This window comes from Pinus tabuliformis, chromosome 3_2 (genome assembly GCF_031772625.1).
Source record: "Pinus tabuliformis cultivar Carrire ecotype Pingquan chromosome 3_2, CPIR1, whole genome shotgun sequence".
Lineage (NCBI taxonomy): Eukaryota > Viridiplantae > Streptophyta > Pinopsida > Pinales > Pinaceae > Pinus > Pinus tabuliformis.
Genome location: NC_142302.1, coordinates 47,125,097 through 47,149,421, shown reverse-complemented (window position 1 = coordinate 47,149,421; position 24,325 = coordinate 47,125,097).

Below are 24,325 nucleotides of genomic sequence, written 5' to 3'. Positions count from 1 at the left end.
CAACTATAGAATACATCAGTTAACTCAGTTGCATGTCAGTGCATGTTTAGTTCAACATGGACAGGTGTTAGAGGATCAGATTGCTATCAATTGTGACTATAGTTGTGCATGATGATTTGCACAATCAAGGGATTGAGTATGCCAATGAATTGGCCAATACCAAGTATTATAGCCTCTGCTCACGTCTTTCCCAGTGTGAGTGATTCTTTGGAGGTTAAATACGAGTTTGGTAAACCATTCTCATTCATTCTTGAGTAGGTATTGAGCAGTGGAGGTAGGCAAGCAGTGGAATACATTTGGAGATTAGATCTGAGCTGTATTGTGTGTAACAGGTGGAGCTGGTACTAGATTGCTTTTGATAAGCATTGTACTTTGTAATGTTACATGATTCAATCAATATAATATACAGATAGTTGGGGTTTTTAGCGAGATGCTTTCCCCGGGTTAATGAGTTTGATTGATGCTTCTATGTGCGCCTGTGAATGTTTCTGCTTCTGTAAATTGATGATCAACGTAGAGGAGGTTATGTATTATGCATGTATTCCATAGTAGTGTATAATCGGGATAATCTCTGTTGAATATGTGTTTATTATTCAAAATTTCTACAATTGTTGGACACATCTAACATTGCAGAATAGCTTACACCAACAGAGTTGAACCCAGACTGCATGGAACAGATCACAACTGATTAGATCATGGACACATAGATCAAGGACACTCAACAATAGAGGATACAACTATATTGAGTTGTCAAAGTAGGCCAACTTCGTCACCAGGGCAAATGGTTCACTAGGGACCAGGTTCAATAGAAATTTCCTCACCTCATGGAGGCTCTGCACATAATGGGGACCATTACTTCCTAAGGGGGGAGGAATGATCCAGGTGGATATTGGTGGCCACCCACCTCCACCTATACCCCCCAGTCAATTTCATCTGTTTCCTTAATTGTAGCACAATTTACTATTTTTGGTAGTTTTTTTTCGGGTCCTGAACTTCCAGAGCCGTTTTGAGGCCCTAAATGATGTTTTTTTGGAAAAATTCCTCTGGTTATCATTGTGGAAATCACATTAGTAGCTGTAGTCCTCGAAGAGATATTTCCAATGAGGTATCATACATGTCAAACAGAGATAATATGACAAAGCTACAACCCAGAGAAGTTGGCTACCCAACTAACCCCAACGGGGCCCATAAACTCTTGGTGGGTTAGGGTTTTGGTTGTTTATGATTTTCCCATATGGATCAATAATAAAAAGGCCCTTGAGCCTCATTGTAACTCAGTTTAGAGGCATGTAGCCACCACATCTATTCTTAGAGATAAGCTACCATCGCTTGAGCTATCTTATTTCCATTGTATTTGTAAGCATAGTTCAATATTTTTCTATTAATGAAATGAAGTGTTTTTCTGCTGCATCTCTTTGTTTATGATTATATATGTAAGTTGTTGCATTCCTATTTAAGTTTGGATCAACTAGTGATCCCTTTATTCTAGTGCACAATGGAAGACTAGTAAAGTGAATTTTTCTTGGATGAATCTTGGATGTGATGTTATCTATTCTCATGGATGTTGATGGTGGATCTTGGATTATGCATGGTGAAGTAATTTAGTTTATTTTATTTATATTTGTTTCATATTCCATGGGATGTATGTTCTTGTGCTAATTTAGTTTATTTGGTAATTATTTCATTATCCCTTCTTGAGTTAAGCCCTTCCTCCAAGTTTTTGAGGAATATCGATACCGATAGATTTTTCTTTCCCTTAATCATCTGGAAAATTGAAAACTTAAATTAAAAGCTCTAGGGTAAGTTACTTTATTTCTCCTTGTTTAGATTTACAATTATTCCAAAGGAAATCCTAGAATAGTTTGTATCCTAGACTATGTTTTCCCTAATTTGATGAGGCACTAGCATTTATCATTTGTAAAATTCCTTTAAAAACTTAAATTTGTTTCTTTTTGCTTCATGGTAAATTAGGGTTAACTTTAAGCAAAATATTGTGTTATTCACATTTAATTACTTTCTGATGTATGCCCTAGGGTTAAGTTTTCTTTAAAGGTACATTAGAGAAGCTAATTCAAAGTTTTTCATTCATTTTCAACCATTTTCTAAGTTGACATTATACTTTATTGGTTTTTATATGCTATATTAATCGTCAAAAAATGTTGAAATTTTGTTCTTAATTTTCCCTTAAATTCAACCTTCTTCCCATGTAATTTTTACACATTTTTAAGTGCTAAATTTGTCAATGTTATAAACTATTGTTTTTCTTCCCTAAAACCCTAGTTTATAGTAACCTTAATTTCTCATTTTGGTGTGTTCGGGTAACATATTTGAGACTCCTTAGATTAAACCTAGCCTTTATATTGACCCGTAGGTTCTTTGAACCTAAATCTTGAACTTACTCTTTCATCCACTTCAAACCCTAATTTGACATTTAATCTCTACAACAAAATGAAGCCAATAAAAAATGAACCAAAGCCTCTTTTAATCATAAGATCACCCCTCGCTCCTTTAACAAGGGGGATTTAGTCCATCGCTACGTTGTCACCAACGAAGCTTTAGGATCGGGGAAGTTTGAGACTTTACGGAAGGGCCCATACATTTTCAGACATTTCCTCATCAAAGGTGCATATGTTTTGGCAGAGCTTAATAGAAGGTGTCTCGAAGACCCATCAATAGGCTCTACTTCAAGAAATTTCATCCCTAACCAAAATACCTTTATGTTGACATTGATGGATCCTGCCAACATATATGGTATCTCCCTAATATGAGGTCCCAATTAGACCTCACACCATTTGGTGTAGGAGTCCCATCCTAAAATATGGCCCAGGTGACATTAAGTTAGAGATTTATCTTAGATTAGGCAATTAGCATGAGAGATTAGCGTGCATGTTCTTTTGAATAAGTAAGAGAGTGTGCCTTGTGAAATGTTCAATTGTAGATGTATCAAGGTTCTTTCACTACAAGGAAGAGAAATTGAGCCTCTAAAGGAAAATTAATAGTACTAATCTAATGGAGACTCACACACATAAAAGAGGAAGAATTATTAGACATAAAGCAAAATAGTTCACATAGATGCAATGATCATTAAAATCATCACAACACATTTCCAACAAGTTGAGCACCAAATTCACCAAAATAGTTCAATTACTTGAGTACATATGAAAGCCAACATAAACCACAAACATTAGAATAGTAGTCTTAAAAATCCATGATCCCTACATGAAAATGTGTTGGCCAAATGGATTCAAGTCTTAAGAAAAAGTTCCAAGATACATAAGTATAATGAAAATCACTGGCTCCAGTAGTGGAGCATTAGAGCCACTACTTTCTCCCCAAAATTATTATCTCTACCTCTTTAATGCCTAAAGGGAGAAGCCAAGGTTAAAATTTCTATGCTTGAGTAATGAGGCTCCTTTTATAACTTGAGGCATGACCTTTCCTATCCTCATGACTCTCTTCTCAAACGACTTTTCAACTTCTAATGACCTTTGGACTTCTATAACTATTGAACTTCCAAATGACTTTTGGAATTATATATGACTCTTGGAATTACATTTCTTTTGAACTTATACACATGGTTCTTTTGTCCATACATGACTCTTGGATTTATACTTCTTTGTCTTTACAATAATTACATAATTACATCATGATTTCCACATCATCATGTGGTGAGGAAATGACAAGTCATTATCATTGATGACTTGGACTCATAGTGACTGATGACGTAGACATTCTTGGCGGGTGACAATGTTTCCACTTGTATGTTCGATCTTGCATGCAAATTCCATGTTGTTGATGTCTTCACCCTCCAAAGGGTCTTTGATCATATGGATTCCTTTAGGTTGCTTCGATCATTAGGATTTCAATGTGTTCTTCAATCTTGAATGCTTCCTTTGACTACCCTCTTTTTTGAATCTCATCATGCATCATTGCCATGCTATTTGAGAATATCTGCAACTGAAATGACTCATGGAAAGTAAGCATCAACCTGAAAAATATCTTATCCTAACATGTTTCATGCAAATTTTCTATTCATGACTTATTACTTCACTTGGGAAGAGGAAGGGAAACTTCTGGGCACAGAGTGGACTGCTAAAGGGGGAAGGAGTTAGGCTTCGAGGCTTCGATATGCGCTCATGTGCTCAACAGGAGAGAGAAAACTCAAGGGAGGGCATAGGGTTGAGGTACAAAGGAATAAGGAAGACCACTGAGGCTTCCCAAGTGTGTTGTGTGCTCAAGGGAGATAGGAAGGGTGTAGGGAGCACTGCCGAAGGCTGAAGGGATGAATCTTCAAGCTTCCCAAGTGCGTTATATGCTCAAGAGAGGCTGGGCGGGCACAGGGTGTAGTGTTGAAGGTTGAAGGGGTTAGGTTTTGACCTTCCCAAGTGCTTCATGCACTCAAGGGAGTCAAGGAGGGCCTAGGGCACAAGTCCATAGGATGAAGGGATCATGACGTTGCTTTGATGGTGTGCCATGCAGTTAATAGGGAGGAAGGATTTATTTAAGGGAACAATTCAGAACAAGGAAGGGGGAATGATGCTTCAGAGTAAACTATGTGATCTTGGAGGGTGAAGAGTGAACTTATGAACAAGGGAGGGGTCTTGATCAAGGCTTAAGATTGTGCCATGCGCTCCTAGCCTAAATGGGTTAACTTGTGAAACCTAATTTTTTCTATGTCTGGAAGATGGAACAAGGGGTTAACACAATGAGTTTATCCATGAAATCAAGTGTGATAGGTACCAAATCATGAATACAACTTAGACATGATTTACCAATAAGGAATACAAATCAAAATTCTAGTTTACAAACACTCCCCAAGTATAATAAAAAAAGTGTGTGTGATTGCGACCAAAAGTGACGTTTTACAACAAACAAAGATGTTATAACCATGAAGTGCACTAGAGATGTTATAAACAATACAATGACACTTATGAATGATCAAGAACACTTGAAACATGTGGAATGACTTGAAATGACACTTGACGACCAAAGAGACACTTGATGGGGTAGTTTGGTAGCCTCCAAAATTTGAATGTAGTGATTTTTTGGAGGGTGTTGTAACAACGACAACACTTGGTGACACATTGGATGAAATTTAGCTTCTCTACCTAGGTATATCTTTTCAGGTTTTTTTTTATCCCTTCAAGAAGTATTTTTTCACCAATTACATTCCCTTGACTTCCCCTCTCGACCCAATTGTATACATAGCACCTTACTTCCCTTTACTTGGTTCAACACACAACAAATATGCCATATCACAATTGTTTCAACCCAGGAAAGGGTAATATGCGCAATTAAGATATTCAAATTATGAGTTTCATCTCTTATGTTTCTCCGTTGGTAGTAGGCCTAGATAGTACCTCGACAGAGTCACTACAAGAGCACAAGCTTTGCTTTGGTGCCACCAAGCCTGAATAGTACCTCGACAAAGTCACTTGTTTCACCTCTCTATGCAAAAATCCTTTCTCTTCTTTCACCCTTTATTTATTTGTTTAATAGAATTGTGCTTCGACATTTAATTTTTTGATGGGTCGAAGAGGGATTCCAACTTATTGAAAGAAGAATAGGTTGTCCCTTTAGAGAAGTAGTAATATAACCTATGATATTGGTTTGCTCGCTATAGATTTTCCCCTTATCCTTTCTCTAGTAGATTGGATAAGCATATAAAAAAACCAAGTAGATTTAACATCAGGCTGAGGAGTTGGGATACTAGAATAGATGCAGATCTAATATTTTCCCTCAAGGTTTTTCTTCTTGGATGTATCATACTTTTTTTCCTAACTTAGCTCAACCTATGGCATCTTCTCAAACAAAAAAGGAGAACTAATAGATAGGAAAGCATTGTGGTTGTCACATTTCCTCTTTATTCCACCACAAAGCCCTTTTGAGCCATGTACTTTTTCACACAAGCTATTATTTATATACAATGACCAAGACAAAAGACAAGATGGACATGCCTAGACATGACAAATGTGAAACAAATAACAGATGATGAATAAAGAAATTGCACAGGAAACACAACTTAGAGTGGCTACTAAAAATATAGTTTCAAATATCGACCATTAATGGGAAGAGGATCAATCCTCCCGTCTAAAGATTTCAGCTTGAAATAATTATGGACAAGTTTCTCTTTGATGGTAAAGGAGCCTTTCCACAGGGTTTGGAGCTTCATGTGTTTTCCTTTCTCTTCATGGGCTTTATCCCACTTCAATACTAAGTCATCCACATCGAAACTCTTTGTCCTTGCAAATTTTTTTTCGAACCAATGCTTAATATGGTTTTGATGAATAACAAACATTTATTTAGCTTGAGCCTCTCTTCCTCAAGTTAAAGAAAAATATCTATGCTACTTTGACCTAGAAGGCATGGTTTTCCTTGGGACTCTTTGGAGAGTTGCAATGCTTTGAGATACAAGTTAGGAGGTAAGATATCTTCTTTACCATAAACCAGGAAATATGGTGAATTTTTAAGGGAAGGTTTAGGAGTTACATGGTCAACCCATAATGCATTTATCAAAGCATTGTGCCATTTGGTTTTCTCAGAGAAAATGGTTTTCTTGATTATGTGAATGAGATTTTTATTTGTTAATTCTTCTAAATTATTTCTCTGTGGCTAATAATTTGATGCATGCTTTAGGACAATGCCATTTTATAATGTTAATTCATAAAGTTTCAACAAAGAAAAATAAGTCGCATTATCAAAGATAAGAGACGTTGGAACACCAAACCTAGTTATAATGTTCAATTTTAGGAATTGGATGACTTCTTGGTTGTTAACTTGTCTTAAAGGAACTTCTTTTGTCCATCGAGTGAAATAAAATGTCACTGTCAAAATGTATTGTTGTTGATTTTATGAATGTGGGAATATTTATCCAATAACATCTAGTCCCCACTGTTGAAACAGTTCTTCAACTACTATTGGTAACAGTGGTGCAACTGACTTCTAGTCTCGATTGATGCATCTCTAAAAAGATGGGCACTTACAAGCATAAGCATGAGAATCCTTGAATACGATGGGCCAATAATAACCAACCCTTATCACTTTATATGTAGTTGTATCGCCCGCATAGTGACCATCGACCGGTCCATTGTGCAGATCTCTTAATACCTTCTCTATGTCTCGAGGCTCTGGGCATCTTGGAAAGACACCATTATGGTGTTTTTTGAAAAGCACTCCATGAATAACCTGATAGGAAAGAGCTTTAAGGTGAATTTCCCTCTTTTTTTTATTCGATAAGAGTATGGGAAAAGTGTCGTTCTCTAAAAATTTCCATATATATTAATACCATGGCATTGATAAAATTGTCTGGGGAACTTGTTCAATATTATACATTTCTATTTCCTACTCCCATCTTGAAAGATCTGGCTCTGTGACATATCTTTCTTCAGTTGCAAGTTAACAGGGGCCATGACCCTTAATTATATGAGCTAGCTTAAACTCCTGATCATATTCTTGCAAACATGTCATCCAATTTACCCTATTGTCACCTAGATCCTGTTACACAAAGAGAGTTCTAACCACTGAATGAGGCACATATACGATCGTGTGATCTTTAAGGAGGTAGGGCCTGAAATGTTTGACTAACTTATATACAATATAATCTTGTTTATTGATGGAAGGATAGTTCAGCTCTAACCCCTGTAAGCCAACACTCATGAAATAAATAGGTTGTTTGTTTCCTTCAACATCCTTTTATGTCAATATAGACATAATAGATGAATCTGAAGAAAAAGTGTAAAGTAGGAAATCCTTGCCATGATGAGGATTAAACAATGCAGGTGCATCAACAATAGCTTGTTTGATATGAGCAAAAGCATGTTTCTTTTCTTTTGTTCCATTTATAGATTGCATCTTTCTTAATCATCTCTTGTAATGGTTTAACTATCTGAGCATAGTTAGAGGTGAACTTGCGCAATAAAATAATATTCCCTAATAAAGATTGCATAGACTTCTTATTCACTGGGAACAATATTTGAGCTATAGTTTTGACCCTTTCCGAATCAACTTTGATTTCACTCTTGACAATGATGTATCCAAAAAGAATGCCTTCTGACACATCAAATATTCTTTTCTTTGGATTGAGAGAGATCCCATACTTAAGACATTGCTCAAATATTTGTTTTATATGATGCATGTGGTCTGACCTTCGTTTAGAGAATACAATTATATCATCCAGATAGACTACTACATTTTGGCCAATTAGGCCACGAAAAATGATTTCCATTATTATTTAAATGTAGTGATAACATTAATAAGCTCGAATGACATATGTTTAAAGGTGAATGTTCCCCACTTGGTCCTGAAAGTGGTTTTAAGGTGGTATGGTTCTGCCACTAGCACCTGATTTTAGCCAAAAAAATCATCTAGCACTGAGAACATTTCAGACCCAAATATTGTTTGGAGGATCTATTCCATGGATGGCACTGGGTAATTATCTTTGTCTAATGCCTGGTTGACACTGCGAAAGCCAACACATAAAATTATCTGATTGGACTTCTTCTCGATAGGGACTAAATTCGAAACTCGAGTAGAATGTATGACTTTAAAAATGATCCAAGCATCTAGCCGATTTCTTAATTCCTTTTGGATCAGGGGATTTAGCATTGGATGAACTTTCCTTAACTTTTATTGAAAAGGTTTCACCCCTTCTTTAATGGGAATGACATGTTGAATAATACGAGTATCGTATGTCTTTAAATCATCGTAAGTCCATGGAAATACATCATGGTACTATTTGAATAAGTAGATAAATTCTTTTCGTTCTTGTGAAGAACAACATGTATTGAGGTTTACATATTTTAGGTCATCTTGAGTTCCCAAGTTGACTTGTTGGAATGATAACTTCGAGCTCTGAGTTTTAGTATTAATTGGTCCTCTAAACCCGTTTTGCAGGTCATATAATTTTTCTAGGGACACTACACCTTGAGGCATAGTATTTCCTTCCATTGTATTAACTTCTTCCTACAAAGCCTTGGCATACTCATCCTCTTTGATGGCAACATGTTTGAACATGTATGCATTAGCCATAAAATGCAGTATTTTTTGGTCATCATTGAAAACAAAAAAATTAGTTACATTATCAGGTACACATGGTTTATATATAATCTCTACATAAAAACCATTTTTCAAATGCTACATTCTAGCAGCTTCATTCGATAATGTGTTTGTTGCAACATTTCTAATTCTAGGAATATAAATAATATTGCAAGCTTTGAAACAAGTAATCATTCCCCATACCGCATGTTGGTAATTTCTTAGATTTGGTGAAACATAGTAGATAGTATCACGTACCTTACAAGTGACCACTTTCGAGTCACCAATTACCTTAGCAACTCTACCTTCAGGTCGATGGATTTCTTTAATCCAAGCATGAGTGCTTCATATTCGACAATATTATTTGTGCACTCGAACTCCAAATGGCATGATAGGATGTACTTATTTTTATGTGGGTCTATGAGAATGCAACCAGCTCCAGAGCCATCTTGCATTTTTGAACCATCAGAGTACAAAGTCCAAATATTCTCAGCTACTATACAGGTTCCTAGAACATTACTACTATGTACATCTATGTTACAAGATAATTCATTAGCACTAGTTGGAGTGCAAGGAAGGAGCTCCAACTATATATTTGATGGGATGGGTGATGGCTATGCTTGATAACACCCATGATCAATTTCCAAGAAATAGTTTCCAAAGATTACATGTGCAAAGCCAACAAGCTGATTATGACTCTAAAATGGTGTCACAATTGTTGTCTAGGTAAATCATCTCTATGGACAGAGACAATCCCTCTAGCCCAATGAGTGGGACTAGCAACTTAAGTGACAATATACCAGACACTTTCCTAGGTTACAATTAAAAAGAGAAACGAAGAAGATGGCCTACCTCGATTTGATGTTATCTCGATCTCCTTTGTTGAAGACCTTGAATCCCTTGTGTCACGGGCTTGTTCTTGTTGCTCACAGTGTTTATACACTTGCACAAGAGATCAAGACACTGTTGTAGCATTTTTTGGTTTTGGTAAGTTAAAATAAATTAGTCCAAAAAATGAAAATATTTTTCAAAAAAAATTTTAAACTAGGATATGGACAAAATGAATACTGAATAAAAATGTTAGGAAATATTTTGATAAATATGTCCATATCAAAGAAAATGTTAGAATATATACCCTAAAAAATGAAGGAAAAAGTAAAATGTTAGGTTAGAGATAAAAGCAAAAAGCAATAAACTCTGAAAGTGTTGCAAATCTAAATGCCACTACTTTTACTCTAATTCAATTTTGAAAATAATAGTTGTGTGTAGTTTGTTTATATGCCACACTAGTTTATTTAATCCAATTATACAGTTTAATCATAATTAGATTTGTTTTAAATTGATTGTCATAGGTAGAAAATAAAATTGTCTCAACCGTTTAATCTGAGCCAATGGAGAGAATAAGGTATAGAGGTAGATTATTCATGAAAATAAATAAAGGGTCTGCTAGATTAAATGCACCCAACTAAGTGAAGAAAAAATGTTAGGGTATGTAAAGGGTAGGTAGAAGAAAGGTTGCAGAAGTACAAGGTTGGTGAAGCATAAGCACATTCATCATGCTTGATCCAATGTTTCAATGTGCAGGACTAGTTATGAAAGTGAAAGGATGTTCACAAGCCGATTTAATTAACTTCCTCTCATTTCATTTCAGCCCCCACTACATACTTACTGATTTCCCCATTATCCCATCATTTCTTGTTAAAATACCCTTTTCCCTTAATTTTCACCCTTTCCATTTGGTTTCACACATTTCCCTAGCAAATTACCCTCCAAAATCATTCCCCTACCCAAAAACCCCTTTATCCTAAGTTTTGTCTCCCCCCAGTTTATCTTAATTAACTCTGCAAATTCACCATTTTCCCGATATAAAAACCTCTTAACCCACCACCCTTGGTGCAGTTAACAAACCCAACTAATTTTTAACCTTGGTCCCATTGTATTAAAACCTGCTCGTTATATTTTTAACCCCGCCTTGTTCGTTAATTAATTACGGTTAAGTGTAATTATCCCCCGGGCCCCACTAATCTATGCCCAATTGCCCTCCGTGCAGCTTCACTGCGTGATAGCTGTTAGATCTTTCACCCCCAGATCTAACGTCCCACATCCATATCGCGTGCTCTCGATGTTCGACAGTTAAAAGCCTGAGAGCACGCGAGATTCGTGGTTTTGCTCAGGCCCCTTTCAATTACATGGCAGCTTTACGTGAACTCGTGTGCTCTCATTAAAAAATTGCCCGAGTGCCAAAAGTGGTGCGATGAACCTTAATACCACCTCCCTGCATAGGCCAAAACCATCCACTATTCACTTATCGAATTCCACACCAAATTTTAAACGTTACCTGTTAAAAAGCTAAAGACCCTCATTTTCGCTCTTTTCGCCCGTTTGCACATTGAAAGATGCCTACCCCTTCCTACGCCACTCTGAACATCTGAAACCCAATTTGACCTCTGGTTACCTTCCAAACACTGCTCCAGACTCCATCCACAGACTTTCCTGTTCCCTGAAACCATTTATCACCTCCCTGTCAACCTGTGTTTTTATTAATGATTGTTTTATTTTGCAGGTGATTAGAAGGCCAGAAGCTTAGATAAACAGTTTTGATACTAGTCCCAAAACCTGTTTACTCCAAGATTCTCAGGAAATCTATTCAAAGGCTTAATTTATCAGAAGTTTTGTGTACAAAAAGAAAATCAAGTTTAAACCAAAAATAGAGCAGAAGGAAAAAATTTACACAGTAATTGTTAAAACAGAGATAAATCAGCCACAACATATTCACCTTTTTACATGAAGTCAAACAGGTATTTTAGTAAAATTCACTTTTACTAAAGACATAAATGCAGGATAAGAGTAAAATATGCCAAATGATGTGATTTACTGTGACTGGTAAAAATAAAAGCAGGTGACATACCATACAGTTGAAAGACAAATATAGATAAAGTGTATCAAATGAAAGGTCATAAGTAAATATGACATCCAATGTGAAAATCAAACAACATTCAGCTTTTGAAGCAATAGTCAGCCAACTTCAAGAATTTTTAGTTTTTTCAACGATAGTCACCAACAGCACAGCATCAAAATAGTGCCAGATCAACTAGCAGTCTTTATTTTGATTTTATAATAATCTATTTTTGTAAAAATAGTTTAGGATATTTTCTTAGTTCTACTATTGTATAAATAAATCTCTTCATGAATTATTAAAGGGTGGCACCCTTGATGAAACATTTGAAAACATTTGATGTACTTGAATTTTTGGATCCTTTATACAAAGCAAAAAATTCTGAATTTTGTTTTACACAGTTTGTGTTTCCTGTAAGTTTTTCCAATATTATTCATTATGTTTTTCTTCATATTCTTATGTCTTACAGAGATAACTAGGTAGGAATAATTGTGTTTCAATCTATTCCTATAAGCTTCTGAAGTGATAATCTATAAAGAGAATGAATTAATGGACTGTTTGTTTAATTAATTCCCTTTGAATCAATAAATCATTAGCATCTTTTGTAAGCTTAAGCATATCCTCTCAAAACCTTCTGAACATGGTTTTAAGGTTTTCATACTTATGATTATTTAATTTTCAATTTGAAAACTGTGATAATCATATTATTTCTTTGTTTCTGCTTGCCACCATACAAGCTATATCACTGTGTGAAATTTTATAGCAGCCCTCTGCTTTGATATTAATATTATTCAAAAGGTTAGGCATATCAGTGTTACATCTGTTTCATTCATTGGTCCTCCAAATTAAAACAAAAACCCAAAAACAATTATATTAGATGCTTTGGCATGATAGCTAACCATTATCATCTCAGAGGTACAACATCAATCTAGCGCCGTTCCAGGAATTCGAATCTCATTAAGTTTTCATGGGGCAACAATATTTATTCTATTCCTTTAAGGTGATTAAAGGTCTAGAAAGGTTGAAATCCTTCACCTGGTGACTCCACTAGCCCAAAATGGCACCTTTTAAGCACATTAGATCTCATTCAGAATTTGACTTAGTTAATCCTCCGTCAGATCCTGAAAAAATTCTGAGAAAAGCCAGTTCTAAAAGGAGACATTAACCATCTTATCCTTCCTCTTCAGCCTTGCAGTCTGAAGATTTAGTATCATTTTATCCTTTTAGTAATATTCCATCCAATCTTGATTGGACACAAATACCTCCTAGGGTTTCTGAACTATTAGATAGGGGAGTTGATTTAGATTCATCTTTCCTCATTCATTCTTTTGAAATGCATCAAGAACCCCCACTACCACCAGGATCACCTAACACTGAGTCTGACTTGGGTGTTCATTTACTTGAATACAAACCCACAGATTTCATATTCCCTACCAATTATTCATTTCCTTCCACTTGTGAACGATCTGAAGCTTCTACTTCTGAACAACCTGAAGAGACCCTCTCTGTATATTCAAATCAAATTTTTGAAACAAAAGAGGGTATTCATTCACAGGTCTCAAATTTATTTCTTAAGACTCCTTTAAAGTTATTCAGGAGATCCCCTTCTTCTTCACCTCCACATAGTCACACACCCCCTCAATCACCTTCTTCTACCTCTTCTTCATTTCTTCTTCTTCATCCACACAAACACCTCATACACTACCTTCTACTATGGCATTCCGACCTATTGTACAGGCTAGATATGCAGCTTTAGTCTTACCTACTAACCTTGATGCATTCCCAGCTGGGTACTTGAAATACCTCCCCAGGTATAATGGAGAAACCAGTCCCTCAGCTGAGGACCATCTTCAAGATTTTCTAGACTTTGCAGACAACATGAATATCGAACAAGAAAATGTTTACATGAGATTGTTTGTATAGTCACTTGAAGGAAATGTAAGAATCTAGTTTAAGCAGTTACCTATAAATTCCATTAGAAATTGGGAAGAGATTACAAACATATTTAAAAATCAATGGGGTGTAAAGAAAGATCCTCTTTACTTTCTGACTAAGTTTGAAGAACTTAAAAGAAACTTTAGTGAACCTTTATCAGATTTTATCAAAAGGTTCAATAAAATTTATCACAAGATTCCTCCTGATTGTAAACCCCCTGTAGTAGTAGCTAAGTCTAGGTTTTGTAAAGCCTTTGATGATGATTTTGCTATAAGGCTAAGAGAGAGAACTTCAAGAACTCTTGAATATATGCAAACAAATTCTATAGAGGTGGAAGCAAATAAGGCTGCTTCGACTTCCTTGAAAGCTAAAGAGGAAAAGGCCCAAAGAAAACTCAAATCTATTCAAGAGGCCTCTAGTTCCTCTAGTTATTCTAAGACTAAAACAAAAGATTCTAAAATAGATGAAATAACTTCTCTTCTTAGAAATCTATTTAATAGAATTTCCAAGATTGAGACTCAACCTAGGACAGTTAAAAAAGTAGTTTTAGACCCCAAAATCAAAATCAAGGTCAGTATAAAAGGAATCCACAATTACAAATTCTTCAGAGATCTAGTAATGATCAGTAGGTTCCCACTCCTTTACTGATAGATGAATAACAACCTGATGAAAATATTATGACTATTACTGAAGATGTCAATAACATGGATAGTTCTTCTAATCAAACAGTGATAATTCCTCACAAAAAAATTAGGTTCAAAAAGATCGAGAATCCTCACAGGTTTCTAAATACCATGCCTTCTCTGAATTTTTAATTGCAGAGTTGAACAAGAGATATGATCTTAGGCCTAGACCTGGCCCTGGAAGACCTCCTAAGGAGACTCCAATAATTGAACCTCATACCAAAGTTGCTGAAACTCAAACAACTATTATTCGACCATTAATCAATCAACTGATACTGCTCAAAATGATAAAAATGCTTTGACTACATTTAATGTTGAAAAAGAGTTAGAAATAGTTAAAATCCCAATTCCACTTTCATAACTTTCCAAAAACTCTGGGTATAAAAATCAAGTCTCCAAATGGATACAAAACACCTCGGTTGATGCTGAAAGTGATATCATTAGTCTGCAAGATGAAAAACCAACAGTTGTCTTTGGTCCTAACTCAAATATGATAGATGAAATAGTGCGTCCTTTCCATGTAACTCTTAAGACAAATGATTCCATGTTATATAATTGTATGCTTGATTCTGGAGCATCACATAACCTCATGCCAAAAACTATCATGGACCATTTGAAACTTGACATAACTAGATCCTATCATGAATTGTACACCTTTGATTCTAAAAGGGTACCCTGCTTAGGATTGATTAAGGATTTAGTAGTCACCCTTTCCCAAATTCCAGTGAAAAGTGTAGTGCTTGATACAGTTGTCACAGATATTCCTCCCAAATTTGGAATGCTCCTTTCTAGGTCTTATTGTGCCAAATTAGGGGGAAATCTTTAGATGGATATGTATTATGCCACTATTCCAGTTTATAGGGGAGAACAACTAAGGTTATATAGAGAGGTAAGATTTATGCACATTGTTTGCAAAACAGACCAGCCAAGGAACCATCACATTTATGCAATTGATTAGGATTTTGGTTGCTTTCAACTCTCTTCAAACCAAATACGTGAAACTCAAGTTAAAATAAAAGATGTAATTGAAAGTCCTATACCAAATCAAACTGATGTATGGAAACTATTTTTTGATGGTTCTTGTACAAAATATGGAGCAGGAGCTGGGGTAGTTTTAATTTCACCAGAAAAAGAAAATATCACCCAATAATGAAAACTCAACTTCGAAGTTACAAATAATTTGGCTTAATATGATTCTTTTGGGACTGCAATTAGCCAAAAGCTTAAAGGCTCAAAACTCAAGTGTTTTTACTGATTCAGAACTTATTGTCAAACAAGTGAGAAATCTTTGCTAGACTAAGCATCCTAGACTTAGGTCTTATTGAAATGAAGTTTGGGATTTAGTTGAAAACTTCCTTGATGCTTTTAATTTGACTTATATTCCAAGAAATCAGAATATTCATGCAAATGCCTTCGATGTTTCTGCTAGTTCATTTAAAATTCCTGATCAGACCAATGTACTCTATCAAATATAAGTCAAGTACAGACCATCCATCCAAGACAACTTAAAACACTAGCAGATATTTGAAGATGATGAGCATTTGAAATATTTTCTGCAGGTTATAGATGAGTTTTCAGTTCTACAAATTGATGAAGATAGAACCGAAATAAATGAAAATACAAATGGAAATGATACTTCAAATTTCAATTCAAAAATTGCAGATCATGACATTATTCAATTGTTTAACAATTTTATTCCCAAAGACCTCATTCCTTTAGAAAAATTGTTTGATCAAAATGATGTCCTCCGAAACCCTCAGTCCATTTCTTCATAAGATGACATAGAAGAAATTAATATTGGAACAAATGATGATACTAAAAACATCAAAATCTGTGCATCTCTAGATCCTGAGATCAAATTTAAATATCTTAAGTTACTTCAAAATTATAAGGATGTTTTTGCATGGACCTATCCTGATCTAAAAACCTATGATACTTCATTAATACAACATAATATTCCTTTAAAGCTAGAAGCAGTTCCTTATCAACAGAAACTTAGGAGGATCAATCCATCTCTTCTACCAACTGTAGAAAAGGAAATTAAGAAAATGCTAGATGCCCAGATTATTCTCCCTCTTAGATATTCTAATTGGGTTGCAAATTTAGTTCCTATTAGAAATAAGAATGGAGAAATCAGGCTCTGCGTGGACTTTAGAAATTTGAACAAAGCATCATTAAAGGACAAGTATCCTTTTCCCAAAATGGATCAGTTACTTCAAATGGTTTCAGGAGCACAAAGAATTTCTATGCTTGATGGTTTTTCAGGCTATAATCAGGGAAATGTTGATTCAACAGACAAAGAGAAGACAACCTTTACTACACCCTGGGGCACATTCATGTATGCTAGAATGCCATTTGGCTTATCCAATGCTGGAGCAACATTTCAGAGAGCTATGGACGTAGATTTTGTAGGTCAGGTAAATAAATTTGTGGTCATTTATCTTGATGACATAACTATTTTTTCTAAATTTGATTATAAACATCTAAAGCACTTGATGAAGGTTTTTGATAGGTGTAGAAAATTCAGAATATCATTGAATACTAAAAGGTCTATGTTTGCTATTAAAGAAGGAAAACTGTCGGGCCATATAATTTCAAAATAAGGATTGGTGATTGATCCCAAGAGTGTGTCTGCCATTAAAACATTGACCTTACCTAGAAACAAGAAGGAGATTCAAGCTTTTCTAGGCAAGATTAATTTTTTAAGGAGATTCATCCCAAATTATGCTGAGATTGTAAAAGATATAATTGACATGCTCTGAAAAGATCATGAAGTTAAATGGACTGTCTCTTCCAGGCATGCATTTTATTAGATCAAGAAAGCTATCTCTGAAGTTCCCACCTTGGCCAGCCCTGATTACACTAATCATTCAATATCTTTTCCTTTGCCTCAAAAATAACCCTTGTTGTTGTTCTACTACAAAAGAATGGAGATTCCCATGACCAACCCATAGCTTTTTTTAGTAAGGTTATGAGAGATGCTGAACTTAAGTATGACATAATTGAGAAGCAAGCCTATGCCCTTATTCAAGCCCTGAAATCATTTAGGATGTATGTCCTACATTCTCCTATTACTGCTTATGTTCCTAACAGTGTTGTGAAAATCATTTTAACTCAACGAGACATTGATGGAAAGGGAGGTAGATGGATCACTCAAATACTGGAGTTTGATCTAAATATCAAAAATACAAATCTAGTAAAAGGCCAAGGATTAGCTAAGCTTCTAGATGAATCCAACTGTAAAGTGCTCGAAATCAATTCTGTTTTAGAGATACAAGGGAAGAATCCACAAGAACCTTCTCAAAATTCAGATAAGAATAATACACAGGAACCTTTTGTCCTTGCAGAAGGGGAGAATCCATAAGAACCTTCCCTTCATCCAGAAGAAAAGAATCCACAAGAACCTTCTCAAACTTAAGATAAGAAAAATCCACAAGAACCTTTACCTTCAGATCATATCCACCCTTTATACGTTGATGACAAATTTCTATTGTCAAATTGGTACAAAGACATTGTAAATTTCTTGATCCATTTTGAATGTCTAGCATCATTCTCCAAAAGCCAGTATAAAACTCTTAAACTGAAAGTAGTCAAGTACTGTATCATAAATGTGAATTTGTACTAGAAAGACCCACTAAATATTTTGTTATTATGTTTAACAGAATCAGAAACTGAAGGAATCATTGACCAGTTTCATATAGGATTTTGTGGAGGACATTATGCTTGGAGAGAAACAACATATAAGATATTAAGGGGAGGATTTTATTGGCCAACATTGTTCTTACAAGTAGGAGCAAAGGTAAGAGGTTGTGTTCCTTGTTAAATGTTTGCTGGTAAGAAAAAATTAGTAGCTCTTCCACTGGTTCCATCAATAGTCTCAGAACCTTTTCTCCAATGGGGATTAGATTTTGTTGGAGAGATTCATCCCACTTCAAGTAATCAGCATAGATGGATCCTCACTGCAACAGACTACTTCACTAAATGGGTGGAAGCAATTCCAGTGAGAAATGCTACTGATTCAATAGTAATCAAATTTATTGAAGAGAACATCTTATCTAGATTTGGTTGCCCAACTCAAATTGTCACTGATAATGCAAAAGCTTTTTCTAGTGTTAAAATGATTGAGTTTTTCCAGAAATATTAGATTTTGTTACATCATTCAACTCCATATTACCCACAAGGTAATGGCCTTGCAGAATCCTCAAATAAAAGTATGGTAAAGGTAATCAAAACGACTCTAGCAGATCATATAAAGAGCTAGGACTCTCATTTAATTTATGTAGTATGGGAAAATAGAATTAATTAAAAGAGATCTACTGGAAAATCTCGTTTCCAGTTAGTTTATAGGAAAGACGCAATCTTCCCTACCAATTTGGTCTTCCTTGTTTTAAAATTCCTGTAGGATTCAACAGATGAACCTGATCATTTTTCAAGGAGAATAAATTAGATTATTGAACTAAATGAAAACAGAGATGAAGTTCAATACAAATTGAAAAAGTATTAGAATAAGATGAAGAACCTATTTGACAGAAGAGTCAGGGAAAGGGACTTCAAGGAAGGTGATCTAGTTCTAATATGGGATTCCAGGAGAGAAGAAAAGGGAAAACATGGCAAGTTTGATAACCTGTGGTTTGGACCTTTAGCAATTGCTGACGTGAAGGGAAATAACACTTTTGAGCTACAAAACCTTGAGGGGCTATATTCCACTTATCCTGTAAATGGAAGGTTTCTCAAACATTACATTAAGTACTGAGAAGTTGAAGTAGATTTCATTACTACCATTGTAAAAGCTCTAGTTTCTTTTACTCTTCAAGCTGTTAGTATGATTTTTTATAGCAAAAGACTCCATAGCCCGAGGAGAAGGCACATGGATCTGCAGGTTCTCTGCATTCTATAGGAGAAATCAGTCTCCAGATGGAGCCAATGTTGTAGCATTTTTTGGTTTTGATAAGTTAAAATAAATTAGTCCAAAAAATGAAAATATTTTTCAAAAAAATGTTAAGCTAGGATATGGACAAAAAGAATACTGAATAAAAATTTTAGGAAATATTTTGATAAATATGTCCATATCAAAGAAAATGTTAGAATACATGCCCTAAAAAATGAAGGAAAAAATAAAATGTTAGGTTAGAGAGAAAAGAAAAAAGCAATAAACTCTGAAAGTGTTGCAAATCTAAATGCCACTACTTTTACTCTAATTCACTTTTGGAAATAATAGTTGTGTGCAGTTTGTTTAGATGCCACTAGTTTATTTAATCCAATTATACAGTTTAATGATAATTGGTTTTGCTTTAAATTGATTGTAATAGGTAGAAAATAAATTTGGCTCAACAGTTTAATCTGAGCCAATGGAGAGAATAAGGTATAGAGGTAGATTATTCATGAAAATAAATAAAGGTTTTGCTAGCTTAAATGCACCCAAATAAGTGAAGAAAAAATGTTAGAGTAAGTAAAGGGTAGGTAGAAGAAAGGTTGTAGAAGTACAAGGTTGGTGAAACATAAGCACATTCATCATTCTTAATCCAATGTTTCAGTGTGCAGGAGTAGTTATGAAAGTGAAAGGATGTTCACAAGATGATTTAATTAACTTCCCCTCATTTCATTTCACCCCCCACTACATACTTACTAATTTTCCCCATTATCCCATCATTCTTGTTAAAATACCATTTTCCCTTCATTTTCACCATTTCCCTTTGGTTTCACTCATTTCCCTAGCAAATTACCCTCCAAACTCATTCCCCTACCCAAAAACCCGTTTATCCTAAGTTTTGTCTCCCCCTGCTTTATCTTAATTAACTCCGTAAATTCACCATTTTCCCAATATAAAAACCTTTTAACCCACCACCCTTGGTGTGGTTAACAAACCCAATTACTTTTTAACCTCAGTCCCACTATATTAAAACCCGCTCATTGTATTTTTAACCCCACCTTGTTCATTAATTAATTATAGTTAAGTGTAATTATCCCTCGGGTCCTGCTAATCTCTGCCCGATTGCCCTCCGTGCAGCTTCACTGTGTGATAGATGTTAGATCTTTCACCCCCAGATCTAACGACCCACATCCATATTGGGCACTCCCGATGTCCGACAGTTAAAAGCCCGAGTGCAAGTGAGATTCGTGGTTTTGCTTGGGCCCCTTTTGGTTATGTGGCAGCTTTACGTGAACTCATGTGCTCTCATGAAAAAATCGCTTGAGTGCCAAAAGCACTGCGATGAAACTTAATACCACCTCACTACGTAGGATGAAACCATCCACTATTCACTTATCGAATTCCGTGCTAAATTTTTAACATTACCTGTTAAAAAGCCAAAGACCCTCATTTTCGCTCTTTTCGCCCGTTTGCACACTGAATGCTGCCTAACCCTTCCTGCGCCACCTTGAAAATTTGTAACCCAATTTGACCTCCAAATACCTTCCAAACACTGCTCCAGACTCCGTCCATAGACTTTCCTATTCCCTGAAACTATTTATCACCTCCCTGTTAACCTGTGTTTTTATTGATGATTATTTTATTTTGCAGGTGATTAGAAGGCCAGAAGCTTGGATAAACAGTTTTGATACTAGTCCCAAAACCTGTTTACTTCAAGATTCTCAGGAAATCTATTCAAAGGCTTCATTTATCAGAAGTTTTGTGTACAAAGAGAAAATCAAGTTTAAACCAGAAATAGAGCAGAAGGAAACAATTTACACAGTAATTGTTAAAACAGAGATAAAACAGCCACATCATATTCACCTTTTTACATGAAGTCAAATAGGTCTTTTAGTAAAATTCACTTTTACTAAAGACATAAATGTAGGGTAAGAGTAAAAGATGCCAGATGATGTGATTTACTGTGACTGGTAAAAATAAAAGCAGGTGACATAACATACAGTTGAAAGACAAATATATATAAAGTGTATCAGATGAAAGGTCATAAGTAAATATGACATACAACGTGAAAATCAAACAACATTCAGATTTTGAAGGAACAGTCAGCCAACTTCAACAATTTTTAGTTTTTTCAAGGATAGTCACCAACAACACAACATCAAAATAGTGCTAGATCAACTAGCAGTCTTTATTTTGATTTTATAATAATCTATTTTTGTAAAAACAGTTTAGCATATTTTCTTAGTTCTACTGTTGTATAAATAACTCCCTTCACGAGTTATTAAAGGGTGGCACCCTTGATGAATCATTTGAAAACATTTGATGTACATGACTTTTCTAGATCCATAATACAAAGCAAAGGATTATGAATTCTGTTTTACACAGTTTGTGTTTCTTGTAAGTTTTTCCAGTATTACTCATTATGTTTTTCTTCATATTCTTATGTCTTACAGAGATAACTAGGTAGGAATAATTGTGTTTCAATCTATTCCTATAAGCTTTTGAAGTGATAATCTATAAAGAGAATGAATTAATGGACTGTTTGTTTAATTAATTCCCTCTGAATCAATAAATCATCAACATCTTTTGTAAGCTTAAGCATATTCTGTTAAACCTTTCGAACATAGTTTAAAGGTTTTCATACTTATGATTATTTAATTTTCAATTTGAAAACTGTGATAATCATATTATTTCTTTGTTTCTGCTCGCCACCATACAAGCTATATCACTGTGTGAAATTTTATAGAAGCCCTCTGCTTTGATATTAATATTATTCAAAATGTTAGGCATATCAGTGTTACATCTATTTCATTCATTGCTCCTCCAAATTAAAACAAAAACCCCAAAACAATTATCTTAGCTACTCTGGCATGATAGATGGACATTATCATCTCAGAGGTTCAACAGACACAACAAGGAATGAAAATACAAACAACATATTCAAAAGCAACCTACTTAACTAATCAAGGAATGTTAAGATAGATGATACATGAGCATACACATCAATGGAAAATGAACCAACAGTTGTGTATTAATAAAAAATAAGGGGAAGCATACAACGAAGCCTTAATGTTGATAAGCTCTCCTTGAATGAATATCCAAGTCCAAGCTAAGCTCTCCAAGCACTCCTTCTCCAAGCCAAATGAGTAGCATATAGGCACAATCTTAGCATAAGGGTGCAAATAGACATAGACCAACCATTTGGGAATGGTAGAGGATGAATATATAGGTTGGGAAAGAGAGTTAGGATTTGTCCAAAGATAGGAGTAGGCCCTCATCTCAAGGAGGTAGCTCATAGGGATAACACCAAGAGGCCAATTTTGGATAATTCGACCTCATCTACACCGAACAACCTCCACCTCGTCGCTTTGGAAGCTTCTAGATCACAAAGCTTTTTCATCCTCTTTGGGAAAATTTCCTTTTTGGGATCATCGTGGGTATACAAGTAAACATAGTGATGTCATCGCAGGTAGAGTATGATACAACAGGCGACCATCGTGCCTTTTAGTCTCATAAGAGCGATGACTCTCAAATTAGGGTTTAAGAGCTATTTTCTTCAGGGGAAGCTCAAGGCATTTTCCAATCAATGTCTTAGGGAGTACCTGAGCTACACATATGAATGAGTACACTACATAATGGTCATGTTTTGGGCACTTCGGGGTATGCCACTATTGGCTTGAGGGGGCCTGATCCAGGTTTAGAGTTAATTAGCCAAACAAATCCCTACACTACTAGCCTTTCGCGATCAGCCCGCAGAGCGTGGACTGAAGTCTCACCTGAAGCAGTATGGGGGGATGCTGGAACCAAGTTTCCACACCCTTGAGATGTTTGAGGTGCCGATTTAGTCCAACTGTGCATACCTTCGCATAGGTCACTTCGCGCACTATCTTTACCTTCAATACCTTCACGATCTATTATAATCGCCTTTTGCGCAGCCCTAACCAGGGGCTGAGATGATTTCGCGCTATTATGGCAACGTCCTACACTATTTCCCCAAATTACACAGTGTATCTTACTTATCTTCTTAAAGATATTAATTAACTTTGCGTAAATAGATATTCTATCTTGCATTCACTTATTCAACACATTCATACATATTCGCGCATCATATAAGCATTAAAAGTGCAATGTATATTCAATGTAACAGATGCATAAAACAGGAAATAAATACGTAGAATGGATATGAAACTTTTCTTTATTAATGCTCCAACTGTTACAGACTTGACTCGCCCTGTGCACTTAGCTGCAGGTGTTCGCGCACTCAGCTGCAGACTAATAGGCCTCTACGCACTCAGTTGCAGAGCCTTCTCCTACTCTACGACCCAAAACTAGACTTTACACTTCAGATACAACTCAATCCTTCATCATTGTCCTTATTATTCCATGATCTCTTGATTACTTAGAGCCTTGCTCTATTTATACAATCCCATGGTCCGTGGACCATGGGTAGATCTCTACAGCCGACATTACATTACAAAATTGAGGATAGACAACCCTATGACTCTTTTACAAACTATGCGCTCTGCGCCCACAAAATGTAGAGTCTTTATATCGAGGTTACAACTTTTGACCAAAATCTGGGCTGTAAGCCCCAAAAATTCCCTTGGGGGATCCCGTGCCCAACAGGCCCCCAACACAAACATCGTGACTTGTTGTCAAGTCACTTTGTCGGTGCGGAGATATTTGTGCGAAGACCTCCCAACTCTGCCTGGATCACTACAAGATCGGTAGAGCACTAAGCGAGTGCCTGCTGCAATTCCTGGATGCGCTGTTCAGAGACCGTTGTAGTTGAACTACCTCCCTAAACCTGTTCTTGTGTTCTTTGCATCTGCACAAGCTTTTCTTCAATAGAGGTTGTAATGATATACGCCTCATCAATCCATGGCTATAAGCGTGCCTTCAAAACTG